Source organism: Sinocyclocheilus grahami, unplaced genomic scaffold (genome assembly GCF_001515645.1).
Source record: "Sinocyclocheilus grahami isolate Dianchi unplaced genomic scaffold, SAMN03320097.WGS_v1.1 scaffold106.1, whole genome shotgun sequence".
NCBI classification, from domain to species: Eukaryota; Metazoa; Chordata; class Actinopteri; order Cypriniformes; family Cyprinidae; genus Sinocyclocheilus; species Sinocyclocheilus grahami.
This window is the reverse complement of record NW_015505285.1, coordinates 2,219,502-2,228,771: the sequence shown is the minus strand read 5'-3', so window position 1 is coordinate 2,228,771 and position 9,270 is coordinate 2,219,502.

Genomic DNA, 9,270 nt, shown 5'->3' with positions numbered 1-9,270 from the left:
AGGGTGTGTATATATATATACAGTATATACAGTTTGTATAGTATATACAACATACTACAATATACAATATCAATTAATGTTATTTTAAAAATGTGTATATAAAATTTAAATGATATTACAATTGATATTATATATAATATAAAAAAACAAAATGTATACATATATACAAATTATGGGTGGGCGATATGGCAAAAATATCATATCACAATTTGATCATGATTCTTTGTCATGTTGGTTTTACTATTTTACAAGTTGTCTGAGCATTACAGTCAAACTAATTTCCCTATTATAAAGACAAAGCCTTTCAAGGTAACAAAATATAAAAAAGAATGGCAGATATTTAGGCCAAAGTGGGCGAAGATAAAAATCTGTCATTATTTTATCTTTGTTATTAAAAATGAGAACAAAAATACACATTACAAATACACACATAATATACAAATAAAACACCTATTGTACCGATTTTATTTTCACGTACAATAGGTGTATTTAGCAGGAGCATTCAAGAAATTAAATGAACAAATATAAAAATAAAACACTATATATTGATTCCTATTAAAGCAACTGTATTAAAGTTTTTCAGTCAAGAGTAGTGAGTGATTTTTCTCTTTGTGTTTTGTTGTTTTATTAACATTAAAGGAATAATTCGCCCAAAAATTAAAATAGTGTTTTATTTTCATACCATCATTTACTCACTCAAAAGTTGTTTTAAAACTGAATGAGTTTCTTTCTTCTGATGAACATAAATGCTATTTTGAAGAACGTGGAAAACCAAACAGTTGCTGGTCCACAGTGACTTCTATAGTATTTTTCCTACTATCAAATTTAATGTGGACCAGCAACGGTTTAGTTACCCAAATTCTTCAAAATATCTTCTTTTGTGTTCAGCACAAGAAAGAAATTAATACAGGATTGGGACAATGTGAGTGAGTAAATAATGACAGAAGTTAAATTTTAGGGTGAACTATCCCTTTAATGACAGTCTACAGCATGTGTAGTACTGTCCCTTTAAGAGCTGCATGCATGTAATATACAGGCACGTATCAGTTTTTCTCTCAACTGTTTACTTTCATTTTAGACATAACTTAGTCCAGTAATCAGGCGCTGTTTGACAGGCTTTTTAGTGCGTGCGCTTCATGTGTATGTGCTCAGAAAAAGCGCATGTCAGAACAGCGGGCGAATGAAACATTTAACAGGTGTTCTGACAAATAATGCTAGGCCCTACCTATCAGATTATGCTTCCAACACTGTATTTATCCTACTGTAAGGTTAGATTTAGGGTTGGGGTAGGTGTACATGTTAATAAAGCCTCACACCTTATTAATATCATGCTGGAAGCAAAATCTGATAGGTAGCACTTTTCGCTATCGAATTATGCTACCATCTGTTTTAATAGGAGGTAGCAAAATCTGACAGGGTAGCACAAATCGTCAGAACACCGGCAAGGCTTTAAAGCAGATGCAAATCATGTACTTTTGAGTAGGGAATAAGTGCAGTGTCCCGTGAGAGTAACTCTACCGCTGAGTTAACACTGATGTGAATGTATGTACAGTATATTGAGACGGAGGCACCAGAACTGTAACAGATAGAATGCGCGCTGTAGCACGATACTACGATATTTCAACTATATATATATCTTCAAATATGTTCTTTTTTTCTTTGGAAATTGATTTTACATATAATTAAATACTTTTTAAAAACAACATACATATATGCATTGATTTTCACACAAGAGGATGTTTAAGGCAGAAAGAAACAGCGGGAAGCAAACATGCAAGTTCAATCAGGGAAGAACGAGAGGAAAGAGAATCTTAGCGAGAGTGAAAGTGTAAGTAAGGAAAAGGAAAAGTGGAGGAATTAGAATGCGCGCTGTAGCACGATACTACGATATTTCAACAAAAGCAGATCGTGGAGACATTTTTATCGTCCACGATCAAAAATCGTCATATCGCACACCCCTAATACAAATATATTTATACATTGTTTTTTAACCATTTTCTAACATTTATTTAATATAAAATAAATTCTAAGTAGGCTAATAAATGAATTCTATCATAAATTTTTATCATATAAAAATCAACCAATAAACTGTGAACCCGGATGCATCTGTCAATCAGGCTCATCTTTACTTTAGCATGCCAGATGACAACAGGGGAGATGGGCAAAAAAGCAGCAGAATGGAATCAGCTGATTGGCTCTCATCAGCAAGGCATTACAAAAAGCACCTGTCATCCTCTCGGCTCCTCAAACACTGCGAGGGGCTCGAGCTCAGTACTGCTGAAGGCAACTATACAAACAATTGCATGATGGTTTAGTCTCATTCTCAACTGAAATTTGAGGTTACGTGAACTGCTTTTGGAAAGCGAACTTCAAATTCCAAAGTTTATATGTTTACACTTTATATAAAGGCATTATATGACACTGTGCATAGAACACACTTTTTGGAACTTGTGAGATTAAATAAAACTCTCATTAAATAAACTTAAAGCCTTTAACAATTTCTCATAGTATTATACACTTTAATTAGTAAAATGCAACACTCAGTCCTAAAAGAAACTCCATGAATCCTACAGAAACGCTCATGTAAACGCTATTATCTGACAGTCCAGAATGGCTCTATGACTGTATTGCGCTGGTTTTACAAGAATAACCTGATCACTGACATAGAAACATACACATTACCAAGAAACAGGCCAGCGTGACATCGCCTGCATCTCATCAAGCATTAGTCACATTGGTAATCGCACGGAAAATGTGCCCATGTAGTTCTATGTAAATTTCCTACAAACAATAAAGATTTGTAGACACATTATTCATAAGAAATGGGAAAATGTCTGGTGTTTTCTGAGGCTTGAATGGGGAGAAAACGGCATCATCTGTCATGGGGTGTCACACTGGAGAGAGAAGGAGCACCAGAAGAGTTGCACTGGACAGCACTCACTGGTAAGTCCTGTCAGCCATCTATGTGCTCGTCATCATCACTGCTGTCATATTTGATGCTGGGGAGGGGAAAGGCCAACCTGGGGCTGTCAATCAAATGCACCTCATTAGGGACACCTCTAATTATGAAATGTTCTAAGATGTCTGGGAATGGAGTCTTTCTTAGGTATACTGTATGACATCAAGACAGTGTACTTTGGGAGATGACAAGAACCGATTTTCCACGCTGCTTAAGAACAGGGTGTATGTAGAATGTAGATAAATCAGGCTGCTAATAAATGGCCATTAAAAACTACCAAAAAAAAACTTGTACACAAATTAAACTATTGGGACTTACATTTGCTCTGCATGTATTTAATTTAATTTTGTTTTTTTACATGCCCTGTTCCTTTCTGAAACATTTGTGAGTGTAATCATCTGAATATCTGTGAATTTTGTCATATATATACATAAAGGCAAAAATGTGTTAAATGTTTAACTCCATTACACAGATTTTTTTTAAAGTCTGAATTAAGTCAAGTCAGGTCAAATTCATATGTTCTTCATATCCTCATGCCTTATGATCTCATTTAGCAGATTAGAGATGGCCAATAAAAGCCAATAGTTTGCATTTTGCAATGATACAAGCAGTTGAGATATACTGTATATAGTATACAGTATATAATCCCATACAAGTATACTGCAAGTATGTGGATATTGATAAATTTGGACATACTTTCATACTATATACTGTACAACTTTATATAATTAGCTGGTCAATAATATAGTTACATTTTCTGGAAGAAAAAAAACCAAGTAGTTGAGATTTGCTATATAGTACGTATATATTGCTTTATGTGATTGTACTGATTGTCCTGTATATATCCAACTTCATATATAGAGCTGTACGATAATACAGTTTACGAGATTTTCTATATAGCATATACTGCTTTACATAAGTATATTCTATGTAATTAACACAGTGTGTTTCAATTTGTATTTAACACAACTGCTTTAATGAAAGTGGCAGTGATGAAAATGGAAAATCACTTTTCCCAGCATCACTGCAGTGGCTGTGGCGCTCAGACGCTGTCTTGATGGCTGCGCTGTGATTATGAGGTCATTTTTACCCAAGCTGTATGAGCCCATCCAAGAGACGCTTACATAAGTTGGTGAGCGTCCTAATGAGCAAGCACTGATTGATTTTGCTTTGCGCCGTGTGGGTGGCACTCAGGAATACCAGGTTCGGCCTTTGCACCAAACAGCGGGGTGGTTTTATTAGTTGTATTATTAGCATAGGAATCTTACAGAAGCTCGTCTGATCAGAGACCCTATGCCTCAAAATCTGGCCACTTCCATCGGCAGCCAAATCTAATTTTCTTTCAGTGGCTAAATGATCGCTTCTAATGGCCATTGGGCAAGACATTATATAATTAAGCGCTAACGCAATCTGCTTCTCCATGCGATTATGTCACCTAGCCCGTAAGGAAACGAGAAATCGGACTGCCTAGAGGGGAGAGATTTCCTCTGACCTGACCGTCCAATCAAGTGGAGATCTTCTGAAAGCCTACAAAGGCCCTACCTAAGGGGGTTTGTGTGTTTGCAACCCCAGGGCACCCTTAACGTCCGAGAGAGAGGCTAAAAAAAACACACAATCCCCCCTCTAGAGTCCTCAAGACTCCATGCGGAGGCTCATCTTGCCCGTTAAGTGTCTGAGTATAGAGAAAGCGAGCGAGACAGAGACGGAGAAAGACAGAAAAAGGAGAGAAAGTGAAGAAGCACCAACCCCCAACGTCCCTCCTAACCCCAACCTCCCCCTGGCTCAGTGTTCCTCTCTACACCCCCTCCCCAACACCCAGTCACTGTCAGGCCAAACACATGATGAATTGCCCTGTCAACAGAATTCATTCAGGGACCAATTAATTCAGCAGAAATGAACTAGAGCCATCAGTCGCTGAAAAACTCAGTGCAAAGAGAGCAAAGTAGCTTACTTTGGAAAAGAGAGAGAGAGAGCCGGAGGAGGAAGCCACAGAGAGAAGGGAGAAAAAGAGCGAGCGAGAGAGGGAGAAAGAAAGAGAGAGTGCGTGGTGGAAGTTAGTCTGACAGAAATTGGTCATTTAATGCTTTAGCGCACTGGAGACAGCCCCTGTCATAGAGAAAGGCATGGCAGGGCTCCCCTGGTGCTTTATTTATTAATTATCCAAAGCAGCGAGGGGCATTTAACTGTCTCACTCCAGGCCTGTCAACCCCATTTCTTGTCATTTCCTCTCCATAAACAGATCCTTTAACACTGCACTCAGGTTAATAGAATAGAATCCCACCCCATCGTTTCGAATACTATAAACACTCTTTTATTAAAAAATAGCCTCTGATTCTTTATATATGTATATGGCCATTTCCGTAGAGGAGGAATCTTTTACTCTACATGCTGATCGTTTCGATTTCATGATTAATCACAGGTCTGGGAAAACAGCAGGAATTATACACATAGCGGTAGGCTCACTTCCATACTATGAAGTATGTGAAAAGCAGTATGTCAAATGAGTATAGTATGTCTGAATACACAGGAGTCATGAAACAGTATGTGAAAAATACCCAAATAACCTATCATGCTGCTTCTGCGGAAAAAAACTTCATTATTCCATGAGGCCACGGGAGCTGAGGAGCTGTCAGATTTAAAAAGTAAAAAAATTTAAGTACTTCTCTAAAATGATGCCAACTGTGACAGATACAATTTTTATAGCAGATATAAGGAAGAATAAGATATTTTTTGTTAAATATTTAAATGTTTTTAAGCATACCACATTGTGAAATTGTAATATATTATAACAAATCTCGGTGAATATGCAAATACAAGTTGTCATATGAACATCCCAGTAATAGCTTAGGGCTCATTTAGAACCAGAAAATTATTCATGGTTCATTCAGGGAGTAAGTTGTTCTCTGAATGCTCTGAATGATTCACTTATTGAATGAGCCTGATTCAAACCAAAACTCAAGAGTTTGTTTAAAGAATCATAAGAGTGTTCATGAATATAGACAAATATAGACACACACAAAGCGTTACTGAGTGTCGCCACTGTCAAATTCAGTCAAATTGCCGATCCTTTTAACCACAATCTGGAGCCCTCAAATTTATTCATACTACACACTTTTCCTTTTTTTATTGCAATTGAAAGAATAACTACAGTTATGAAGTAACATGGGGCTAACGGACATCACATGAAGTTAGACAAGCTACACAAATTAACAAAATATACCAATGATAAAGAAGAAGAAAAAAGAAAGAAAGGAAAGTCTTAAATATAGCTTACAATAGACTCAAGAATGTTAAAAGTTTTAGAAGCCTTTGAGTTCAAAGGATTTGACATTCTTAAAAGAAGTAAAAAGGGAATTTATATCAGATGAAAACATTCTAAAGTTAGGTTTGCAATGAATGGTTCTGGCTTTATGAAGGTGAAATTTACCCAGAAGACAAAGCAATAAAAAAATGCAATTTTGAGTTCTTTCATTTTACTTGGGATAAATAGCCTGTGAGGAAAGGTCCATAAGTTTTTTAATTCAGAGTTCGGATAACAAATCCTCCATTTAGATTGTGCTTTAGAGGGGCATCCTGGAGTTGAAGAAAGACCATTTCTAATAAAAAAGTTATTGCAGTTTTTTATCTTATACATAAACACCATTAAATGCAAGTGTAGGAAAATGGTTGTTTACACAGCCATAACATAAATGCGCTTTAAACAAAGTTTTTAAACCGACAGGGATACTTTTAGTCACCTTATTAAAATCTCTTAGTGAGATTGATGCCATACTACACACCTGCATACCTAAAAAAACGGAATTCATGAATGGTAGAGGAGTAATTTATACAGTAGAAAATTTCAAATATTGCATTTAGTTATTCATATATGATGTGACTGAAGAAACACCTAAATAAATGACTCACTGACTTTCAAATTAAATGCTTAATACATGAAAAACAAAAATTGAAAGTAGATCACAGCTTGATAATTCAGCTGAAATTTCTCCACTTACATTTTCTTTTTCTTTGTGCACATTTCCAAAATTAGATTAGAATCAATTAGCACCTGTGGTATCCTGCCTATCAGAAAACATCATTACAGCAGCAGATTAGCCTAGGATGGGCTCTGAAGCAGCCCAAACTAATTATGGTTGTTGTGTGATTTTTGGCCTGGTGATCAAGAGACTGTTGCCTCATCCCATTGGTAATTATGATGTCCATATGGTCAATACAAAGCTATCTAAGCATGGGAAATACTATCAGTGTGACGTGGTTGCTGTCAAGCCAAAACTTTGTTCTTCCCCATTGTGGAAGGTCTGATCAGAGGCTGCATTATTGATGGGGCCCTTTCTCTACTCGAGGCGCTGGGACTCAGGCATCTGTGAAACACCCCATCTCAACCAGCAGGTTAGGAAATTTGAGGCTTTTTCCACCACCAGACTGAAAGCCCAGGTAGCTTGGATGGTCTTCCATAGCCGTCTCCTAGATGAAAAGATTGAGGACTGATCTGCCAAACAGTGGAGTCTATTTATTGCAGGTGTCCAATATGGAAGCACCACATGAGATCGTCTTATGGTTTATCTTCGCCATATGCAGAAGACATTACTACAGTCGACAACATAGAGATCATCAGGAAAACAACAGCATGGGATCAAGTCGTTTATGAGTTTAATGCAGTAATTTGAGAAATTGTTTTCCCAACAGAGTTCTCCATCTGATCTCGAGATCTGTCTGAACTCGAACTCCACTGGAACTTAACCAAAATCCCTTATCGCAGATCAAATGATGAGTGATCACCCACAGGCTCGCCAGTCTGAGTCTCAAGTCAGCACATTAGGCCCGGTTGAATTCTGGCTCCTCTACAGTCCACTCTGCTGAAAAAAAATCGCTATTTATCACACCTTCAGTAAACCTGATAGACAACAGCGGCATGCAAGCTGAGTGAATCTGACAAATGAAATAGAGAAACTAACCGAGAAGAAAGAAGGTGCTTAGGTAAACTGTCTTTGCTGAAGTGAGCTCGCCTCACTTGCCATGTTTAAAGTTGACTTGTTTTCTTAGGTAAGGTAAAGAGCCCGGCGGATGAGTGTGTCAGTAACTAAATGCGAAGCACTGAGGCCTTGAACGTAGGGATTGCTGACTGAGGGCGCATATCAGATTGACTCTAAGTGACTGGCAAATGGACGAATGAATAAACTGGCATGGGAAATTTGGAGGGCACCAAAAATAAAGGCCTAGAAGTACAAAACAATACAGTATTATCAGTATAGATTTGAGCTAAATGACGATTCAATATGGATGTCATTCATTGCTATAATATTTTTGCTTTTAACACACAAGATGTATGGCTTAAAGGGATAGTTCACCCAAAAATGAAAATTAGATTTGTATCTGCTTACGCCCAGGGCATCCAAGATGTAGGTGACTTTGTTTCTTCAGTAGAACACATATGATGATTTTTAACTTTAACCGTTGCAGCCTATCAGTCGTATAATGCATGGCAATGGTAACAAAATCTATGAAAGTAAAAAAAACATGCACAGGCAAATCCAAATTAAACCCTGCGGCTCGTGACGACACATTGATGTCCTAAGACACGAAACGATCGGTTTGTGCCAGAAACCGAACAGTATTTATATCATTTTTTACCTTTAATACACCACTATGTCCAACTGTCTTTGGGCACGGCATCCGGTGCGTGAGGTGTGTACACACTCTGGCGTAGTTTACGCAAGCGCCGGAAGTGATCTCTCGCGCGTATACGTCACTCATTGTTTACACAGTGCACAAACATTGTAGGTACGACGGCTAATCAAAATGGTACTTACTTGCGCTTATCCGGATTGTTCAAACCGACTTAAAACTAAAAGATTACATTCTCACACGCGAACTCATTCGGGAGTGGTGACAACTGATCGTTTCGTGTGTTAGGACATCAATGTGTCGTCACGAGCAGCAGGGTTTAATTTGGATTTGTCTGTGCGTGTTTTTTTTTACTCTCATAGATTTTGTTACCATTGCCATGCATTATACGACTGATAGACTGCAACGGTTAAAGTAAAAAATCATCATATGTGTTCTACTGAAGAAACAAAGTCACCTACATCTTGGATGCCCTGGGGGTAAGCAGATAAACATCAAATTTTCATTTTTGGGTGAACTATCCCTTTAATGTAAATTATTACCCTAATGCATGTTTTCCATACCTATATTCTTCTATTTATTTTATATTGCAGTAGACAGAATATATATAAATATATATATATACAGTGGGTACGGAAAGTATTCAGACCCCCTTACATTTTTCACTCTTTGTTATATTGCAGCCA